Genomic DNA, 24,184 nt, shown 5'->3' with positions numbered 1-24,184 from the left:
GCATTAACCGCATGCGCGCTAGCGGGTTTTCCCGCTGCGCGCTGAAATTTGAAAATCGCGGGTTACTTGACAAAGCCAGCTCGTCATGCGCGTAGCGCAGTTTTGCAGCGTGAATCTTTCTGGCATATTCCCGGTCTTGTGTTTGGGTCCGGATTCGTAGTCTTTTCTTTGTGTTTTTTTTTTTTTTTTTTTTTTTGTAGCCCTTGTGGGCGTCGGCGTCACACCTCCTCGGGTGCATTTCCGGTGACGTTGGCATGCTTCCTGCAGAAGCTCCCACTCTTGGGCGCCATCTTCAGATTCTTTTTTCCGCGGTCGGGTCTGGATCGTTCCCGTTGGGCTCCAGACATTTTTGGAGAAAGTACTGAAAAGATTTGAAGTTGGAGAAGATATTGGAAGAAGAAGACTAAAGAAGACTTCGCAGAACATTGACGAAGAGAAAAGAAGGAGAAAACCTCGAACTTCGACGATCGTCGACGTCCACGCGGTCAGGGAGGCCTGAACGCTCGAGGATGGACAACACGCCGTTCAAGTTCTGCCCGAACTGCAGACACAAGTACGCGCAGAAAGTCCAGCATCTGGTTTGCAACCTTTGCCTACCGGTAGAACACAGAAGCGAGGACTGCAACGCCTGCTCCGTCTTCGCCCAGAAGACCCTTCGTGTGAGGAAGAGCCAGAGGGTAGCACACGCCACCCTCGAAGGAAAAGCCCCGACGCCATCGCTGTACGAGCTGGGGATGTCCTCGGAGGAAGAGGACAATGCTGCCGCCGAAGACGGCAGCGACACGGTCGTAGAGACCGATTACAAAAAGACACCTGATAAGGTAGGAGACTCGACGTCACACAAGAACACGAGAGACTCTGAGTCTCGAAAGTACGAGGGCAAGAGACAGAAGGCGCCGACGCAGCGACATCTGCCGTCCGCGACCACAAACAGGCCCAGCGGATCCTCGGAGAAGGAGTCCCTGGCGCCGAGAGCTGTTGAACAGCAGAAGGCGTCGAAGATCGTCGCCGAAAGGGACCGATCGACGTCGAGGGAGAAAGACCCTAAAGCCTCGGCGCCGTCCAAGGACCCGAAAGCCAGTTCGACGTCCAAGTCATCGACGCCGAGAATCTCGCCGCCGAGCCAGGCGACGAAGAGAGGGGCCGAAAGTTCCGAAAACGCGGCCGAGATGGAAAGGAAAAAACGTCGGCTAGAAGCCGAAATGGCAAGCCTCTTGCAGCGGAGAAAAGATTTCGCCGCCGAGATGAGTGCCTTCACGATTCCACACAAGACCAAGCACGCCGTGCTAGATCTGGTCGAAGAGGAAGAACATGTCGACGGACATGGGCCTAGCGACGAGATGGTCTACGACCAGGAAGGTGAAGAGAATCCCTACGAGGATTACAGCTATGAGGAGGAAGAGGGCAGTAGGTTGGACGCCGAGTCGGCCACCTCTGACCCACACGAGGAGGATTACCTAGATGTCGACACCGAGAGCCCGGAAGAGGCGGTCGACTCATACCCCTCGAGGCCCTCGCCGCCGGACATCGGGGCATACAACTCGGCGATACAATCTGCCGCAGCTGCATTCAAGCTAAAGCTCGACGAGGAAAGGCAGAAAGCAGACTTCCTGCTAGAGACTTTGCTCCCAACACAAACAAGAAGCCAGTTCCTTCCAATGCTCGAGAGCGTCTTGGCTCAGGGAAAGGAAGCATTCAAAGAGCCCGCAACATGCAAGGCGGTAACTCCCAAAACAGAGAAAAAGTACAAACCCTCCTCAAAGGACCGGGCCTACATTCGGGGCGAGGTCTCCGCAGACTCCATTATCACGGCCACAGCTAGGAAGAGGGCGAGCGTATCCACTACCTCTGGCCCACCACCGGATAAGGAGAGCAAGAGGATGGATCTGGTGGGGAGAAGGATCGAACGGAATGCCGCGACCCACTGGCGCATGGCTAATTCCATCGCCCTGATAAACAGGTACATGTACCAGATCATGGAGGGGCTGGGGCAGTTGGTGAAGGACCTACCCCAGGATGCCAGGCAGAAGGCCCAAAAATTGATCGAAGAAGGGAAAAACGCTGCAAATTCTTGCCTTAAGACAGCCCTGGACGGAGCAGACACCGCCAGCAGGCTCATGATGATGGGTGTCACGGAAAGGAGACACGCCTGGCTCAGGATCTCAGGGTTCAAACCCGAGGTGCAACACAGTATCCTGAACACACCGTTCAACGGCGAAACGCTTTTCGGAGCAACAGTTGACGAGAAACTCTGCCAACTCAAAAAAGATAACGAGACGGCAAGATCCATGGGGGCATTGCAGTTCAGAAGCAACAAAAGAGGCACCCGGTCACGGAGGCCCGGCGGGAGACGTGTAAACCAGCCAGGTACATCGCACCAGGCTTTCCAGTAAACGCACCAGGCAGACTCGCAGGCTCAGCAAGGTCAGCAGAAGCAGTCCTGGCAGTACCAACCAAGAGGTCAGTCCTTTCGAGGGAGAAATGGACGTGGCCAGAATAGAAAAGGGGGGCAGCAGCCCACCTCAAAGTGACTTCAAAGACCTCCGGGTGCCCGACCACAGAAAAGATCCCAGGGGGCACCACGTACGAAGGGGTCAGGACAATCTAAACACCTACGACCACATGACACCAGTGGGAGGAAGATTAAAGTTTTACCTCCAAGAATGGAGAGAAATAACATCAGACAAATGGATCCTAAACATTATCCAATTCGGATACTGCTTGGAGTTGGAGAGAAAGCCAACAAGCAGAAAACCAAGGGGAAAGCCACCAGCAAGAGAACAGCTGGCGAGGTTTCAGGAAGAAGCACAAGAACTTATATAAAAACTGGCCATAGAAAGAGTTCCCTTCAAGGAAATAAACAAGGGAATATACTCAACGTACTTCCTAGTACCAAAGGTAGACGACAAAATGAGACCCATCCTAGACCTGAGGTTCCTCAACAAATTCATAAGAACACAAAAATTCAAGATGACCTCCCTGTAGGAGGTGCTACCGCAATTGCAGGTCGGAGACTTCATGGTCACGATGGACCTCAAGGACGCCTACTTGCACATACCGATGAACGAAAAGCACAAGCATATGCTCAGGTTCACAATCGGAGGAGGCCACTACCAGTTCACAACGCTAGCCTTCGGACTAAAATCAGCACCGAGGGTGTTCACGAAGTGCCTCGCGGCAGTCGCAGCGCACTTACGAAGACGGGGGATACACGTATACCCTTACCTGGACGACTGGCTGGTGAAAGCAAACTCGTACCAGAAGTGCAAGCAACATGCACATACAGTGACGAGCACGCCATAAACCTGGGGTTCTCCGTCCATTGGAAGAAATCTTCAATGGAGCCGGAGCAAGTGAAGATCTTCCTGGGGGCAGAGATCAACACTTTACAGGGCAAAGTGTTCCCCAGCGGGAAGAGAGCAAGGGCACTGGTCAAGGAAACTCGCCTCTACCGGAAGGGACAAGCTCGGACAGTGAGGACTGCGAGCAAGATCATGGGGATGATAGCATCATGCATCCACCTAGTGCCGAATGTGCGGCTCCACACGAGACCCATGCAAGAATGGCTCCAGGAACAATGGTCACAGGCTTCTGGCAGTTGAGGATATTGTGGTGGTGACGCACGCAGTGCAGAAGGAGATGACCTGGTGGACCATAGAGAACTTAACAAGGGGACAGCCTCTAACACCCCCAACTCCGACAGTGACCATCACCACAGACGCATCCCTGAAGGGATGGGGCGCTCACATGGAGGAACTCAAAGTGAGGGGTCTTTGGACGCCAGCAGATGCGACAAAGCACATCAATTACCTCGAATTGAAGACAATCTTCCTTAAACTGAAAGCCTTCCAGACAAGACTGTACAGGCAAAGGGTGTTGCTGCAGACAGACAACACCACGGCGATGTTCTACATCAACTACCAGGGTGGAACACAGTCAACAACGCTTTCAACGCTGGCACAGGAGATATGGAGATGGGCCATCCCTCTCCAGATAGACCTGCTAGCCACACACCTACCAGGGAAGGAGAACATTCAGGCAGACTGGCTGAGCAGACAGACATCGGCATCCCACGAGTGGGAGCTCAATGCTCAGGAGACAAGGTGGCTGTTCAACAGGTGGGGAACGCCATCAGTGGACCTGTTTGCAACACGCCAGAATGCCGAAACTTCGCATCCAGACAACACGATGAAGGGTCCCTTGGGAATGCCCTATGGATAGATTGGTCCGGGACATTTGCTTACTCTTTTCCCCCCGATACCACTGATACACAGAGTACTGAGCAAGTGCAGAGCGAGCAACATGACCCTGATACTGGTCGCGCCACAGTGGGCGAGGCAGACATGGTACTCTCAGATCATGGAGATGACAGTGTGCACCCCACAGATTCGGCAGAAGAAAAGACCTGCTCTCCATGCAGAACGGAGAGGTGCTGCACCTAGAGCCAGAGAACATGAGCCTAGTAGCATGGCTCCTGAGGACATAGAGTTCGCACATTTGAGACTGCCAGAGAGCACCCTCAGGGTCCTTCGGGAGGCACGAAGGCCCAGCACACGGAAGTGCTATGTCGCAAAGGGGAAAAGATTCACGATGTGGTGCAGGCGGGAAAGACTTCAAAATAAAATGAAGAAGGACTCCACAGTGCTAAAATACCTGACGCACTTACTGGAGAAAAACCTCAGCTCGTCTTCCTTGAGAGTTCACTTGGCAGCTATAGTGGCCTACACAAGGGGTGAGATGGGCAGAAGCTTCTTCACATCACAAGTTGTCTAGAGGTTCCTGGAAGGAGCGAAGAGGATCGCACCACCCAAGCGTGTGCCGCCACCGGCATGGAACTTGAACGTAGTCCTGACGGAACTCATGAAGGAGCCCTTTGAGCCACTTCACAAGGCCTCCTTACAGATGCTAACTATGAAAACTGCTTTCCTGGTTGCAATAACGTCCTTACGCAGAGTTAGCGAGCTGCAAGCGTTAACGCTACAGGAACCCTACTTACAAATACACAATGATAGGGTTGTGATGAGGACCGACCCACACTTCATGCCGAAGGTGGTGTCCAAATTCCACATGAACCAGTCCATACAGATACCGAGTTTTTTCAAAAAACCAACCACTAGCGCAGAGTGAGCTCTGCACACCCTAGACGCCAGAAGGGCGGTCATGCATTACATTGAAAGGACAAAAGGACACCGGAAAACGAAACAGTTCTTTGTGTCGTTCGCCAACAGTTACATGGGCAAGGCAGTAACTAAGACCACTATTGCACGCTGGATCGCGCAAACAATCCAACTCTGCCACAAAAGGGCAGGACAAGAACTGGCAGAGGGGGCACGTGCCCACTCCACTAGGAAGAAGGGGGCTACAATAGCCTTCCTGGCCAATACCCCCATATGCCTGGCGGCAACATGGGCTTCGGTGCACACATTCACGAAGCACTACTGCGTGAATGTTCAGATGAACAAAGAAGCACAAGTCGGACAAAGGGTGCTCCAGCATATATTCAGAAACCAGAGCTCATCTTCCACCCAGCCGCCACAGAAATGAGAAACCGCTACAAAATCTATGCACAGCATAGTGAATCCAGAAAGATTCACGCTGCAAAACGAATAGTTTCTTACCTGTCGGTGTAGTTATGCAGCTTGAAGATCTTTCTGGATTCACTAGCGAACCCACCCACCTCCGCCAGAAAGATGAGGCTGGAGAGAGAAGAGGTGGTCAAAAAAAAAAAAGGGAGAGAAGAGAATATAGGGACAAAGCGGTAAAAATTCTCACCTAAATAGAACATTGCCATTGCTTCGGAAACTAAAGAAACACGGAAAAAAGAATCCGAAGATGGCGCCCAAGAGTGGGAGCTTCCGCAGGAAGCATGCCGACGTCACCGGAAATGCACCTGAGGAGGTGTGATGCCGACGCCCACAAGGGCTACAAAAAAGAAAAAAAAACAAAGAAAAGACTACGAATCCGGACCCAACCACAAGACCGAAATATGCACAGCATAGTGAATCCAGAAAGATCTTCAAGCTGCAAAACTACACCGACAGGTAAGAAACTATTCGGTAACGCCCATGACGAGCTGACTTTGTCATCCGCATCGAAGAAGTTAAGTGACTCTTATTTAAGGGTGCTTTGCAAGCACTTCTGACATTGCAAAATGTTTGCAGGTAAGGATTATATGCGCTGATATTTACTTATGCCAAGGAATAAGTCTCTAGCCTAAGAAGAAAAAATGATACTACCCAGACCCTCATTGCTGGATGTGCCTTGAAAAGAGATAGTAACCTTTAGAATTATTTTATAGTTGTGTAGTTTAAGTAGGATTTGTATGTTTACCAGTTCCAGAGTTTCATGGCCAATTAATGCGGAAGTCTGAACAGGGTTCTGGTCGCCCATAATCTGTAAACGTAACACCCCAACCTGAAGGGCACACTCAGACCAATCCTGTGTTATGCTCCCCCAACTCGTTTCGGTCATAGCCTTAGTCACAGGTCATGGGAGTGCACCTACACCCGTGGTGAAATACATTTGGTAAACCTACACAGAGGGCAGGTCAAAACTTCACTCCTGTTCAGGGTAGGTTTCTCTCACCTCTTTCAATTAGTCTGAACCTGAAAGGAAGCTGCCTGTGCCTCAGCGCCTGCAAGTATAAAGCACTGCCCGCCGGCGCCCCCAGGCCAGAATTGACTCCTCGACATGACAAGAGCGTAGCGGTGAGCGCATACGCATCACTGCTACGTTCTGATCGCGAGGGCTGGCCAAAAATATCCATTACACGGCCATCATTGGTAGAGCTAGCGCGGGGAGGAGTAGAGAGACGTGCACCATAGGTGATTTCACGGGGAGCTACCCAACACTCATGTGTGATCACTGGGTACCCCCGAACCCTCACCTCCCATGGGGCTAGACGCTCCCTCCTAAAGGGTCAATCAACCCCCTGAGTGGATAGAGACTATAGGTCATATCCACAGTGGCAATACCTATACAGTATGGTAAGATTGGAGCCCCCTTACCTGGTCCTGATGAAAGCCTTGTACCCTAGGGACATTTTGGCTGAAACATGTTGACCCACCTATTAATATTCACATAGCATTGACTGGATGATGGCCTTCTTATTCACCGCACTTCTGTTTTTAAATCCCACATGGTTCCCTCACTAAATAAAGTTATATTGGGGAACTCTTGATGGCTTTTAAACTCACTATCCCTTTAGGGCCCCCACTCACTTTAGAAAGTGCATCTCTGTCGTCAGGTGCATGCCCGTCCTCCACCAAACGGGGTTTCTGGAGGGCGAGGACTGGCAGATGATGAACCATGACACCTGGTGGTGTTTGATGCCAGTCTATCACTTTTTGTGAAATGCCTTTGAAAGACTAGGTGTGCCCACCTTTGCCAACTCCACCCTGTGGGAGTAAGCCTCAGCTAGGCCTACATGTACTAGGGGTTCGCCCGTCTCTGCACAAGTCCTTAGACCAATAGTATAGAAGTTGGCACGGTAACTGTAATATAAAAAGACAAAGTTTATTAACCTCATGAGGTGGAACTACATTCACACAACACACTGCGGTAGTGTATGAAGTAGCACACTAAACAGAAGGAGCGTGGTCCTTTTACACCCACACAGGGGCTCAAAAGAATGCAGTACACGTGCAGAAGAGAAGGTTTCCATACATAAAAGGTCATACAGAAATGCACAGTCAACAATAGGGAGGAGCTAACAGTTTGCTGATTCTGGTAAGAATAACCTGATAGTTACAGACTAGGAACATATGTAAGGACAGTTGCAGCTTTCCTCTGCATGTGCAGAGTAGCAGAACCTAAATATAGTCTGTTCACAGGCAGAATACAAGAGCAAAAGACAGCAAGGTAGGACAGAGCACATGGCAGTCAAGATGGCTGCTGAATACAAAATGGCTTCAGCTAAATGCTAACCCCAGTCGCTGCCAAATTACAAAAGACGACCCTTTTAGCATTAGCTGAAGACATTTGTTCAATTGGGGTAATCTGAATTCACATTTTGTATATCTATTTTCATAATTTCCGTAATTTCTTTATTCAACATACGTTGGGCTCTAATTTCTGCAACATTCTTCTTAGCAGGTGTACAGGCAGTAATGCAAGCTGAGCAAAGCATTGGACCACAGTGTATACATACACAGCATATGAAAAGTATTGTAATTATTACACACAGGATAGTCAGTAGCTTCCAGCCCCAAGCGGAAAAGAGTGCCCAAAACCAGATGTCAAAAGTCCATGTACCAGTCTCTGGATGAATTTCTGCAGTAATCTTATGCAGTTTAGAGATTGCATCAAACACTGAAGGTGAGTGGTCCGGGATAAAAACACACCATCTACTCCTGTGCACCACCTCGATCTGCCAGAACCACATCTAAGACCATTTGGTTATGGAGAGCTACGATCCTCGCAACTTGTAGCTCCTCTGTAATGTTCCCAAGTGCCATAGCTGTCTGATTGGTAACCGCTTCCACAACTCTAGTCAATCGTCTTATCTTTCTACTGTTTAATGCAGCACCCACGAAGAAAAACAAACCCAAATTGAAATCAACGTATTGTTGCAGAGTGGTGTCAATCTGGTCCACTTCATCAGTACTTGTTGTCCTCTTATATCTATTTTTGGAAATATCGTTGAATAGTTTAAAGTCCCTATGATACGATGCGGGTGCCAGAAACACAGGGGGCAACAGGAAGGACACATAGCATACGCCAGACCAACCAGCAGGTAGTTGATGATATCCCGTTATTGCCACAAAGTAGGTATTATGTGAGGCTGTAAAACTGCTGTTATTGGCACCTTCAATAGTCAGTACCGTACACTCACTCCTTCCTACTGGAATTCTCCCAACACTAATAATACACAAATCTGCTTTAGCTGTATTAATAGAAATCACAAATAGTCGATTGTTCTTAATAGTTCTCATATTCGTGAAGACATATGGTGTCAAAATATTGTCAGGTTGATACTTTTCCCATTCCCATTTAGTCTCTTTAGCACAGGGATGCTGCTTATCACCGTGTGTCTGTACTAAAACTGACAACGCACACCCATCATTCTCATGTACATAGAGTGTAAAAGCTTTCATATAATCTGGAGTGCCTGACACTGGTGCAGAACAAAGAGCTTCTTGTAACTGACGAAAAGCATTCTGGCATTCATCTGTCCATGGAAGGGGCATTGGAGTGTCTTTAGTCAAAAGTGCTAACAAGGGTTTAACGATGTGTGAAAAACCTAATATCCATTGCCACCAAAAAGAAGTAAGACCAATGAATGCACGAACATCTTTCTGAGTAGAAGGGGTCTGTGTGTCTAAAATTGCTTGAATGCAATCTAGTGTAAGTGCACGGCCCTCCGTAGACAGAAGGTGACCTAAGTAGGTAACCTTCGGTCTACAATATTGCAATTTCTGGAATCTGTGTGGATTCACACATTTCCTACCACTGACATGTCAGCACGAACGGAAAGTGAAGGAGGCGACCCGCGCGTGTTAGAAATACAAAGGAGCAAGTTTACAACCATCTGTATAGACTATATCAATACAGAGGTGTAATGAACATTTAGCCGGCCTGATTAACACGGACCGACAATACGATTCAAGAGGAAGAGACCAGGACTCCATGCGGAGCTAGGTCTGCAAGAGGCTGTCCCATATATATATACAGTCCTGATGAAGACCCGCACCTGATGCGTGAAAACACCGCATCGCCCCCCCTAGGGTCGAAACGTCGACGCAATCCTCTCCTTTGGCGTGAACAAACTATTCAAAATCCTGTAGGATCCAAGATCTAATTGATGTGTCTACAGGATGATTGTACATGTATAGTTGTTTAACCCAAAAGTATATGAAGTAACACATTTTACTTGTTGTTTTTAGTATTACTCTAGCACAAAGTTTTTGTGCCTTATATGTTTTAAATGTTCGTTAGGGACAGTGATTGAAGTATTTTGTGTTCACATGTGAAAATATTTGAGTAAAATTTGCTTTCATTTTTCTTTATGGTCAGTGAGTTTTGTTTGTGAATGTATTAGTACACCTGTCTTGATATCCTGGTTAGGTACGAGACTGAAGAAAGGAAACATTGAAATACTAAAACAGTGTGTATTTCTGTCCGACAGAACCATTATTACTTTGTTTATTACCCACCCAGGTTCTGAGGGTTACAGGGTCACCCCATTACATGTATTGACTCAAGTCCAGTGTGGCTGACCCCTCCTGGACTCCAAAATGACACTTGCAGCCTGAATCAAGAGGCTTCCGCTGACAGTGACTGGCTCCGGTACGAGACTCCGATGTCTAAAGTCACCCCTGCACCTGGGCCTTGTTGAGCTGAACAGACGGTGCCCCTGCGACCCCCTACATTTCCATTTACCTCTGCTGTCGTTGATCTCCCTCCTGCAACCTCTGGTGCAACCCCTGCAGCCTGTTGAAAGCAAAGACTCCATTTAAGAGCATTGGGCGCCCAATGTCAGATTTGCTTCCTGCATCCGACCACCCCTGTGCGGCTGGTGGTGGATGTTTGGTGCTGATTTGGACCCCCTGTGCTTGCTCTAACCCTCAAAGCTTCACCCCTACAACCGATTTATTTGCCTGCAAGCAGTGTAGCTTCGAGTATCCCCAGTCTCCATTGAAATGTGTTGGGCCGGATTTTGATTTTGACCTCTGCACCTGGCCACTCATATGCCGCTGGTTGTGCAGATTTGGTACACACCTGACCCTTGCCCCTTGCTGACCTTTGGTCCAGAAGACTGGAACTGTAAGTTCTGCACTTACCTGTTTAACCTCATTATTGTTTTCCACCATAGGATAACATTGAACCGTTCAGATATCGCACAACTTTTGAAAGTGAAAAGTATTTTTATTTAATAACGTACTTACCTTATTGTGAAGATCTTGGTCCTAAAATAAAGTGCAAACAAAGCTTATTTTTCCAAAATCGGTGTGGATCTCCTTTTTGAATAGTGTGTCAGTTATTGGTCATGTGTGTGCAATAAATGTCGCACACTCCTCTAAGGCTGCTCGCCCACACTACAACTAATAGAGCACTTTGTGTTTTACATTGAGCCCTGTACACTTTTAGGGAATCCCTGGAGTCTGTGCACGATATAACCACGTACCATATACAGAGCCAGCTTCGTACAGCCAGCTCTTATTCTGGACACCATTGACAAAGAAACACTGCCTTTCCGAGATTCTCAACAGTAGGTTTAAATTAATTCATTTCAAATTTGTTATCAATTTTGTGAAACTACTTCTGTTTTATGTTTGTTTTCACTTAAATACTTTTAAACAATAAAAATGAAATTTGATGGGGCACTTTGAGAGAAATAATAGGACGGACAAGGAAGACTGGATGCTGCAGGAAAGGCACGTTTCAGTATTTGGAGTGAGTGAGGGAGTGTGATGGGCAGCATCATGTGAGAGGGAGCACTGAACGCTAGGCTGATAACTAGAGGGCACCACCAGACTACAGCGCTAAGAAGAATGGAGCTGGTGCTCCTCGCAGCAGGAATGCTGCAAGGGCTGACATAGCATTGCTGTGCTGATGGCACTGTGGTGAAGTGATAGCTTGGCAAAGGTTGCACAGTATGAGGGATTTTGAGCACCTCATTAGCAGTGCTGATGGCACTGTGGTGAACTGTAGAAAGCTGGCTCTTTATATGATATATCAAAATGAGATACATCATGCAAAGAGTCCAGGGGTTCCCTTATATGAGGACAAAGGCTTGTTGTGGATTCCTATGATGCTCTTCTAGGGAGTAGTGTGGTAATCACAGATGAGAGCAAGACATCTGAAAATACACACAATGGTCAATAAATGAGACGCACAACCCAAGAAGTAGATGCACACCAAATTATAAAAATATAAATTATTTTTATATATGTTTAGGCATCAGAAGAAAATTGATCAGGTATGTACGTTTTTAAATAAGAATTATTTTCAGTTCAAAAAGTCACAAATTTTTATATATGTTTAGGCATCAGAAGAAAATTGATCAGGTATGTACGTTTTTAAATAAGAATTATTTTCAGTTCAAAAAGTAAACAGTGTAATTTTTAGAAGCTGCAATGCCGTTCTATGGAAGGAAAAGTAAATGTGGCATTCAGGTATAGTACAGTGACTTACGGGACCAATCGCCAGGAGTGAGTTAAGGTGAGTGGTGGGCAAGGTCCAATGCAGCACCAGTAGAACACCACCAGCGGCACTAGGGCGGATGGGTGCGTGCAGAAGTGTTGGCTGCCCAGTGTTACTCAATGGGGATCAGTCTTGGCATAAGGAGGCTGCATGCTTGTACTGGGAGGCTAGTCAGGCTGAATCAATGGGGGGTGATCAGGCTTTGCGATGCTCGGGCACATGGGGACAACATTAGACCAACATCAGACCTCCTATGCATGGCCCAAGGGTGACTCGTGCAGAGGTGTCCTAAGGCATCTGGTTTTTCTTACCTAGAGCAATTGCTGTAGAGGCGGCCTGCGTGCAGAGGCTGCATGGAATGTCGGGAAGTCCACGAGAGGTGTCGCCACACTGAACTGGTCTCTGGAGGGCAGGGGAACCACGCTGACACTGTTGGCCCACTTCAACCTGGGCTTGGAGCAAATGATGCAGTGGGTTTCTGTGGTGACAAAGTCCTTACGGGAGTTTTTGGATGCCTTAGGTTGCAGGGAAGCAGTTCTGCTGCTTCTCGGGAGGTCTGGTTCCTGAGTGAAGGGCTCGCAGGTCTCCTCGGCTTTGGGGACTCAGCAGCTGCAGGACAAATCAACTTTTGGCACAATTGTTGAAGTCCGGCAGGCTTACAGGGTCTTCACGTCCTTCAGGTAGCCAGGATCTGATATCCTGGTGGCAAGGGATCCCCTAATTACTGAATTTAGGGGAGTGTAGGGTGGTAGCCAATGGGCTACTGACCCTTGGGGTAACTACGCCCCCGATATGACCACTTCCTGTGTGAAGTGGCCATTACCTGTCCCAGAGTTCCTCCCTGTGGCAGCACAAAGATGAAGAAAAACCAAAGGAAATGATGGACGGAGCGTTGACAATACAAGCACTCGCCCCCAGTCAACTGATCTGGTTTTAATCCATCACCGTTCTTTAGCCCACTCTGCCACCCCAGTTCAGACATTGCCATATGCAAATCAGTCTGACCCTGTGCCTCGTGGGAACAGTCCAGCCCGAACTGCCAAGCCATGCCTTCCCTGGACCGGAAACAAGCTACCGAGGACCGGTTTCTGGCATTTCAGCTGTTCGGGCTGGACTGTTCCCATGAGGCACAGGGTCAGACTGATTTGCATATGGCCATGTCTGAACTGGGGTGGCGGAGTGAGCTAAAGAACGGTGATGGATTAAACCCAGATCAGTTGACTGCGGGTGAGTGTTTGTATTGTCAACGCTCCGTCCATCATCCCCTTTGGTTTTTCTTTGCAACACAAATATGACCAGTTCTGCTAGCCCACCTTAGTGGTGACACTAGCCTGGGGGTGGGCACAACTACCTGACTGACTCATTTTCCGGGGAGGTAGAGTTGCTTTTCAAAGGCGAGTGCTTCTTTGAAGTTCCCCTGCCTTGGAATGTTAATCAGCAGGTCATCCTGATGGAGGGGGTATGAACACCCTCATCCTGTGAAGGCTTTTTTTCTGCCCCCTGAGAGGAGAGGCCAGGCCCTTGCCCTAGGATGTCAGAAATCTGTCTCAGGCGGCAAGCTTGCAGAGACAACTCAGCCAACTCACCAGAGGCTGGTATGTTTTCAGGGGGCACCTCTATGGAACTCACAAATTCATCACTAGAATCAGGATGGGGTTTGTGAATGAGATGTTTGATACCAAACATTCCTATTTTCAGTGAAGCCATCATGTAGTTGGGGAACTTGTTTTCACCAGTGTTAAGCACATGGGCTAAAATGGCTTCCCTGATCACTTGTACTGGCAGTAATTAAACTGACCAGTACAGGGACATATCTGCTCATGTAGATATGTCCCCACATGTAATAAAAGCCACCCTGCCTTAGGGCTAAAAGGCCTGCTGTAGAGGAGACTTAAAAATATTACATGCAGCTTGGGGGGGACATGACACACGTGGATGTGCGACATGTCGTGTTTTCACTTTTATCTGCACCAAGACACGCAGCATGCAATGGCAGTCTTGCATGCGCTTGGTGAGGGGTCTCTTAGGGAGGTACAATTCGTGCTGCAGTCCTGAGGGACCCTTCTTTAGTGCCTCAGGACTTGCAGAGTGATAAAGGTGTTGCCAATTGGGGTTACAATTGTACGTTTTTTGGGAAAGAACACTGGTATTGGGGACCTGGTTAGCAGGAACCCAGTACACTTTCAATCAAATTTGCATCAGATACCAAGGAAAACAGTGAGAGGGATACTGCAACAAGAACCCAGCTGCCTACATGGAGGGAAAGATTGGCAGAGGTTACACAAAATGAGGGATATTGAGCACTTCTCATCTCACCTGGGATCTCATGGGGGGGGTGGGGGCGTAGGAGGAGAAAACAAGGCAGTCCTGGATCAGCAATGGGAGCCCTAAGCAGGGGGAGTAGCATGGGTACTTGCACACTACAATGGTGGGGCAAAGAAGTCGGCCGAAGGACAAGCTGGCACAGGTGTGGGAGCAAGGAGACCAGGCAGGAGCCGGCCAAGTGGAAGTTAAAGTGAAGCGGGGAGCCCGCGGCATTCAGAACATTGCATCTACCAACAAGTTCCGGATTGTGGCCCCGAATTAGCCTACTTGAGGCTGTATGTTTTGTCTCAATGGCAAACCCAACGCGTTTCTGTCTGCATCTCCATGAAAGGTGTAGGACTAGACGCTGCCACAGGAAGTAATGTAACCTAAGGTAGTAAACGAAATGTATAAAGCGGCGCTATTCCCTTTGGCGCCAGGATAAACTAAACAAAATGCCCCCTCATGCCCCCTTCAAGGTTCTCCCACCTTTAAACATCTTTCATTATTGGTACACAATTGTAACTCTTATTTCAATTTGTGACTTTTCCAAAAGGCATTTTAGACATGCGCTGACCAAGCCAATGGGTATGGCCTTGTTGAACGATGATGTTTGTGGTGCAGTTTTATTTATTCCACAACAATATGCAAGATAAATAGAACGAAGGTAAAAAAATGAAAAATGACACACAAGGGAAGTAACAAAAGGAGTTTTTTTTATTAAGAGAAAACTAAAGGCGTGACCTACCAGCCCTGACATCGAAGCGTACTCCTTTCCAGGCAGATATGCACTTGTCATTAAGAAAAATGTCATCTGTCGGAGGACAACCGAAGCAACAGCAGACAGAATTGCACCAGGTTTTATTGCAAGAACCCGGCAGGCAGTTTAAAGGGACAAGAGAGATTGGTATTTTAAGGCATTCAAATTGTATCCGGCCTATTCACTCTTTTTTCAAGGGTTGGGCTCTAGACTCTTGAATCAGTGTTTCTTCTGGAGGGGTTCCAGAGTAATGGATGACCCTTCACAGTAGCCCCATGTTACACCTGCGGCTCAGTCAGTGTGAGTGTGGTGTGGGATGTTGGATGACTCTGAGAGTCAGTTGGAGTATGGGCTGAGCAGCAGGAAGGCTACTACTGGCGGGGCGCTTCATCTTTTAACTACTCAATAAACCATTTTACCTAATCTACGCCTGGACTACTGTACTGTATTACATTACAATGCCACAGTGCCGTCCAGAGGGAGTAACTCCGTGATCAACTGCTGCCATCTAAAATGAGCTCTAACAAAATAAAAGCATTAATGGCACAAAGAAAGCATTCCTGGTGGTAAATAGAGCTGCAGAGTGGCACCCGGCACAAGGATGGCTAGGAAACTCCAAGAAGATGGCCTAACAAGAAATATTGAAAGAAAGAGCTCGAAAAAAGGAGCGGGATGGGAAATGAACATGACAAAACTCTGAAAGCGTTGTGGTGCATCTCCCTCCTGGAAATTGCTGTTCATATACTCTCCCAGCAGCCATCTTCAGTTGGGAAAAACTTGAAAGAAAAAAAACACCAAAGCCATTTTGGATTGGTTCATAGAAAAGAATCCACTTCCTGCTGAAGCATGCTGGGAAGACCACAAAATGGACACCATGGAAGGATCCAAAAGAGATGGTAAGTAGCTTCAAGCCAATTGTAATTAGATGTGATGTCCTGCAAGAGGTAAGGGCATCTGGAATTAATCATGAATGCTGCGTGGCAAACATCTGCCGCTTCAAGCAAGCACCGCAGATCCCAAGCGGGGAAACATTGGTTACATCGTGGTGTTTACACCGCAATCCCTTTACAACGCGGGTATTACATCGCAAGTCATTACAATGACTTGCGCTGGATGGCGCTATACACTAAGGTATAGTATGATTTACTATTTCAACACCTTCCCTTCAGTAACGTAGGCTGGAGTTGGAATAGGAAATCATACTATTCCTAAGTCCAGCACAAGTCGTCGTAACGGTATCGCAGTGTAAACACCGCGATGTAACGTTGTATATTCTCTCAAGTGTGTTCATGGACAGATACTGAGCGATTCCAATTAGCGGATGTGACACCTTTCGTATACTAGTTCATGTCAAATTTTCTTCAGAGAATGCTGACCTAGCTGCCTCCTTTGTCTTTACTGGGCATGATCAATTTACAACTTATTTTGCTATAAGTTCTCCTTTCTGAAAACGAATTCAAACAAGGAGCCCTCTCCATTGCCTCCTGCAAGACTCCACCCTTGACACTCTTGTCAATCGCCTTCTTGCCAGAATCCAGAGTGCAAATGTCGGTACAGTGCTTTCCCAGAAGACCTTGCAGGTAACCATATTTACCTAATGGAGGAAAAGCACCTGGGATTTCAAGGAAAGGCAGTGTTTGTGGGATGTGTCTCTCCATCCCAGTCCTGAAAGCAGTGTGCTGGTTAGTGTCAGGGAGATTCTCTTGGAGTACATGAGGTTCAAGGTCCAGTGGCTGTCCACTCTGCTATGGCCGTGCTCTTTATTCCCTCAAGCTGTTTCTTCGCTTTAAGAGCTGGGCTGTTCCCATGAGGCAAAGGGTCAAGACTGGTTTGCATATGGCCAGGTCTAAACTGGGGTGTCATGGTGAGCAAAAGAATGATGGATTTAACTCCGATCTCTTGAGTGGGGGTGAGTGCTTTGATTTGTTCTGCATTCCGTGCATCAATTGTGTGTCTTTTGTTTTCTCGCTCTAAGTGTGTTGGGTATGACCAGACGTGGGTCCTGGGCTCACTGTGCCACTGGAGTCAAGCTATCCTGGCTGATAGGGGGTGAAACTCCGAAACCAGTCCTAGGATGCTTGTTTCTGGTCCAGATCCATCAAAACAAATTATCTGAACTAAATGTACATTTCAACAAAGATTAGCAATTTTGATGCACTGGCAAAATAATATTTTGATAGGAAGTAAATGTAATTTTCTTAAACTCTTCACCTAGTGCTGGTGCCAGATCCACGCAGTATGGGCCAGGTGTATTCCAGGTAAGGGAGTGGGTACCGCCCATGATTACAGATAAAGGCTATATGTGACTGTGTATAGACTTGTCAGACACAGCACAATATTTGTGTAGCTCTGTAAGGATCTCTATATGGCAGAAGAGGCACAGCAGTGCTGGAGTATGGGGGCCACTGACAGGCCTCAATAAGAAGGGGTCTTGTGGCTCTTTCTCATTACTGCACATCTGCATTACTCAGAGGGAATGAGGTAATGCCCTGTGCAGTCAGGAGAGCCTGTCCTCTGCTCCAAGTGCTGAGCGCGCTGCCCTCCGGTGACGTCATCTGGTCCTCATCAATCCAAACCTAATTACGAAAAACTGAATTTGGCAAGATGGAGTGCCAGGGGTGATCCATCCATCCGGGAAAAAAGGCGGAGAGGAAGGGTAAGAAGCGGGCAGCGCTAGAACCCAGTGAGCGGTGTGCAGAAAGCTTACAAAAATAAATAAAACCAGTGGCCCTGTCTATAGGGCAATGAGGTAGAGCCAGATGGACTTCTCTCAGAGGCTTCTCTTAAAGCGAACACCTGATAAGAAGGGTAAGAGGAGAGAGTATGGACATGTGGTAGAGATGTTAATATCACAGCTGTGCAGGGAGAGCAAACTTCCCCTGGGGCTGCACTTTAAATAAGGCAAGAGTCTGTGCAGGGCGGGTCCCCTCGTACGTGAATTGATTTTGATTGTTTAACCTCTTGCATGCGCTGCGAATTTTCGCACTGTGCAGGCGTTTTTAGGGCTCGCCTGCTGTGCGCATGCGCATAGCTGGCAAGCTCTATAGGGGCTTAAATAAGCTTTACCTGGACTGGCGATTGACTGGCGATTTGATGCTGTGCCCGTGGCTTTTAGATCAATGCGCAAGCGCATTGACCTAAAATGCGTGTGCACATCATCAAATCGCCAGTCAATCGCCAGCAGCACTCCTCCCCTGCTGCTTCACACCCTCATGCCGCTCTCCCCGCTCCGCCCCCTCCCCTGCCCGCCGTGTCGCATTTCTCATCCCCCCCTCCCCACAGCAATGCCCTCAACCGGCCGGCTTGTATGCCTGTGCCATTTTGTCGTTACACGCATTTATGGTGCGCATGCTTACAAAACGACGCAGGCAGCCACGTCAAATGCTTATTATTATTTTTTTTTCCAACTTTAGCCACTCTGCACTGCGTTGCTAAAACAATTGGCGACTTGTGATCCTCGACCTCTGCCAGATAGACTTATCTGTCAACCAAACTTTTAAAAGTAAGTTTGCATTTCGTGGCCGTTGTTTGTGTCTTTCAACAGTCACTGTTATTTACCGTTGTACAACCTCCAGTTTGAAGAGTGATGAAACCACAAGTGCCAGCCACCATCTTTCATGCTGGTATGACTGCACACACTGTGATCTCATTGGGTGAACTGGCATGTGCTGCCAATCTTGTGCTGCCATTGAGGGGTTAAAAGGCACAGAATGCCACCCTCTATGACACTGTCGAGGATTGAATGGCTTTCAATATCACTTCCTATGATGTCTTACTGGAGCTCAAATGCATAGGATGTCCTTTCCTACTAAGTAATTTCCCATGATGTCACAGAGGGGACAATTTGCATATGACCTCACGTTACTTCAGTGAAATAGGTTAATGGGTTTCTTTGACAATTGTACTAATTGTGAAACAGGCATACTTTTCTGCAGATAGTTATACATTGTTAGGTTTCTCTTGTACCAGTATCACTTCCACGCCGTTTCACTATATATGGAACCATCTCTCTGTTGGCGTTCATCTGCTGAGGCTCACACATGCTTTCACAACAGTGTCCTTACATTTGCATGTGAATGCCTGAATTTCAAACCATTTCGGCATGTGTCTGCCAGATTTGCCAACGGCATCGTGTGGAGTTATGTGGGATGTTAGATTACAACCATATGTAATCATATGCAAAGTAGGTGTGCTCCGTGTGATTTCTTAAAGTGAACACACATGCACGCGTGTAAGATATACTTTATCAGTGTTCCATTGTCTTTAGGAACCTTATTCTTTACCTTACATGCTGTTTTCCCCTAAATTACCCTGTACCTACAAACCACCTCCTCATTCGACTCACATTCTTTCTGAATTAAGCGTCTGTGTGTCTTGGCAGTCTGCAGATGCCAAAGAGCTGCGCGGATGAGTAAATCGAGCAAGCATCTTTGACTTGTGGCTTCAGCTGCGCTTGCCTTTGCCCAGGCTTGTCTTATGTGGCAATCGTACTAGTGATTTATGGTATCAGTTTTCCATTCCATAGCATGTATTATATTTTGGTAGGGTGAAAACAACTTTGCAGCATCTCCAAATATTTACAATCGACGCCCTAGAGACCTTGGTAGAGAACATGTCACTAGAAGTGTGCCTGTTGCACGTACATTCCTTTAACACTTATATGCTAAACAGATATACTCTTCAGCACATCAGCGCTTACAGTCTTCTTTTTATGATGACCTATTGAACTAAGTAATCTTCTATTCATGTACAAGGTGCCTTTTTATGAAGTTAGAGAACCACGCCTGCTGTTCTGTGGCTCGTCGTGGTAGGCATATCCATAAGGGTGAACTGGTATCTATCACCATAGCTCACCATAGATAGTGGGTGATCTTTTCTTCATTCAAGAGATGCAATATGTGCGAATATTATTATATGTGTTTTGTATAGGGGGACATTAACAGGGTGGCTTGGTATGAGTTTTTCAGTGTTCATTTATCCATATCCTGATTAAAGTGAGTAGGTGATGTATGGAGAATGCAGGATTTTACCAAAGTGGTGTTATATCTCTTCAATGTACATTATATGTGGATAAACCTTGGATGAATAGATGGATGGATGGATGGGTACACATCCACCACATCCACCACCACATCCACCACCACTTCACCACCGCATCCACCACCACATCCACCACCACCACCACATCCACCACTTCCACTACCACATTCACCACCACCACATCCACCACTGCATCCACCACCACCACATCCACCACCTCATCCACCACCACATCCACCACCACATCCACCACCTCATCCACCACCTCATCCACCAACGCATCCACCAACGCATCCACCACCACCACCACATCCACCACCACCGCATCCACCACCACCACCACATCCACCACCACCACCACATCCACCACCACATCCACCACCACATCCACCACCACATCCACCAACACATCCACCAACACCGTATCCACCACCACCACACCCACCACCACCACCACACCCACCACCACTACAGCCACCACCACATCCACTACAACAACCACCCCATCCACCACCACCGCCGCATCCACCACATCCACCACCACCACATCCACCGCATCCGCCACCACATCCACCACCACATCCACCATCACATCCACCACCACATCCACCATCACTTCCACCATCACATCCACCATCACATCCACCATCACATCCACCATCACATCCACCATCACATCCACCATCACATCCACCGCCACATCCACCACCACATCCACCACCACATCCACCACCACATCCACCACATCCACCACTACTTCACCACCGCATCCACCACCACATCCACCACCACATCCACCACATCCACCACCACATCCACCACATCCACCACCACCACATCCACCACCACTGCATCCACCACCACCGCATCCACCACCACCACATCCACCACCACCACATCCACCACCACCACATCCACCACCACCACATCCACCACCACCACATCCACCACCACCACATCCACCACCACCACATCCACCACCACATCCACCACCACATCCACCACCACATCCACCACCACATCCACCACCACATCCACCACCACATCCACCACCTCATCCACCACCTCATCCACCACCTCATCCACCACCTCATCCACCACCTCATCCACCACCTCATCCACAACCACCACATCCACCACCACCGCATCCACCACCGCATCCACCACCACCACACCCACCACCACTACATCCACCACCACTACATCCACCACCACATCCACTACAACCACCACCCCATCCACCACCGCATCCACCACCACCGCATCCACCACCACCGCATCCACCACCAACACCACATCCACCATCACATCCACCACCACCACATCCACCACCACATCCACCACCACATCCACCACCACATCCACCAACACATCCACCATCACCATGACATCCACCACCACATCCACCACCACCACATCCACCACCACCGCATCCACCACCACCGCATCCACCACCACCGCATCCACCACCACCGCATCCACCACCACCGCATCCACCACCACCGCATCCACCACCACCGCATCCACCACCACATCCACCGCATCCACCACATCCACCACATCCACCACCACATCCACCACTTCCACCACATCCACCACCACCACATCCACCACTGCATCCACCACCACCACATCCACCACCACATCCACCACCACATCCACCACCTCATCCACCACCAACGCATCCACCACCACCACATCCACCACCACCGCATCCACCACCACCGCATCCACCACCATCACACCCACCACCACTACATCCACCACCACATCCACTACAACCACCACCCCATCCACCACCACCACCGCATCCACCACCACCGCATCCACCATCACATCCACCACCACCACATCCACCATCACATCCACCACCACCACCACATCCACCAACACATCCACCATCATCTCCACATCCACCATGACATCCACCGCCACATCCACCACCACCGCATCCACCACCACCGCATCCACCACATCCACCACTACATCCACCACATCCACCACTACATCCACCATCACATCCACTACAACCACCACCCCATCCACCACATCCACCACCCCATCCACCACATCCACCACCACCGCATCCACCACCACATCCACCATCAACACCACATCCACCATCAACACCACATCCACCATCACATCCACCACCACCACATCCACCAACACATCCACCATCACCTCCACATCCACCATGACATCCACCGCCACAGCCACCAACACATCCACCACCAACACATCCACCACCACCGCATCCACCACCACCGCATCCACCACCACCGCATCCACCACCACCGCATCCACCACCACACCCACCACCACCACACCCACCACCACCACACCCACCACCACCACACCCACCACCACCACACCCACTACAACCACATCCACTACAACCACCGCCGCATCCACCACATCCACCACCACCACATCCACCACCACATCCACCACCACATCCACCATCAAATCCACCACCACCACCACATCCACCATCACATCCACCACCGCATCCACCACCACCGCATCCACCACCACTTCACCACCGCATCCACCACCACCACATCCACCACCACCACCACATCCACCGCATCCACCACCGCATCCACCACCACCGCATCCACCACCACCGCATCATCCACCACCTCATCCACCACCTCATCCACCACCTCATCCACAACCACCACATCCACAACCACCACATCCACCACCACATCCACCATCACATCCACCACATCCACCATCACATCCACCACATCCACCATCACATCCATCACCTTCACATTCACCATGACATCCACCACCACCACATACACCACTTCCACCGCATCCACCACCACCGCATCCACCACCACATCCACCACCACCACCACCACCACATCCACCACCACTACCACATCCACCACCACTACCACATCCACCACCACTACCACATCCACCACCACTACCACATCCACCACCACTACCACATCCACCACCACTACCACATCCACCACTACCACATCCACCACTACCACATCCACCACCACCACATCCATCACCGCATCCACCAACACCTCATCCACCACCTCATCCACCACAGAATCCACCACCACCACATCCACCACCGCATCCACCACCACATCCACCACACCCACCACCATCCCTTCCACCACCACATCCACCACCACTTTCACCACATCCACAACCACCACATCCACCACCACCACATCCACCACATCAACACCACATCGACCACCTCCACCACCACCACCACATCCACCACCACCACCACCTCCACCACCACCTCCACCACCACCTCCACCACCACCTCCACCACCACCTCCACCACCACCTCCACCACCACCTCCACCACCACCTCCACCACCACCTCATCCACCACCTCATCCACCACCTCATCCACCACCTCATCCACCACCTCATCCACCACCTCATCCACCACCTCATCCACCACCTCATCCACCACCTCCACCACCACCTCATCCACCAACGCATCCACCACAACCACCACATCCACAACCACCACATCCACCACCACCACATCCACCATCACATCCACCACATCCACCATCACATCCACCACCACCACCACATCCACCATCACATCCACCACCGCATCCACCACCACCGCATCCACCACCACTTCACCACCGCATCCACCACCACCACATCCACCACCACCACCACATCCACCGCATCCACCACCGCATCCACCACCACCGCATCCACCACCACCGCATCATCCACCACCTCATCCACCACCTCATCCACCACCTCATCCACAACCACCACATCCACAACCACCACATCCACCACCACATCCACCATCACATCCACCACATCCACCATCACATCCACCACATCCACCATCACATCCATCACCTTCACATTCACCATGACATCCACCACCACCACATACACCACTTCCACCGCATC

This window comes from Lissotriton vulgaris, chromosome 9, assembly GCF_964263255.1.
Source record: "Lissotriton vulgaris chromosome 9, aLisVul1.2, whole genome shotgun sequence".
Taxonomy (NCBI): Eukaryota; Metazoa; Chordata; class Amphibia; order Caudata; family Salamandridae; genus Lissotriton; species Lissotriton vulgaris.
This window is presented reverse-complemented; position numbering follows the sequence as displayed.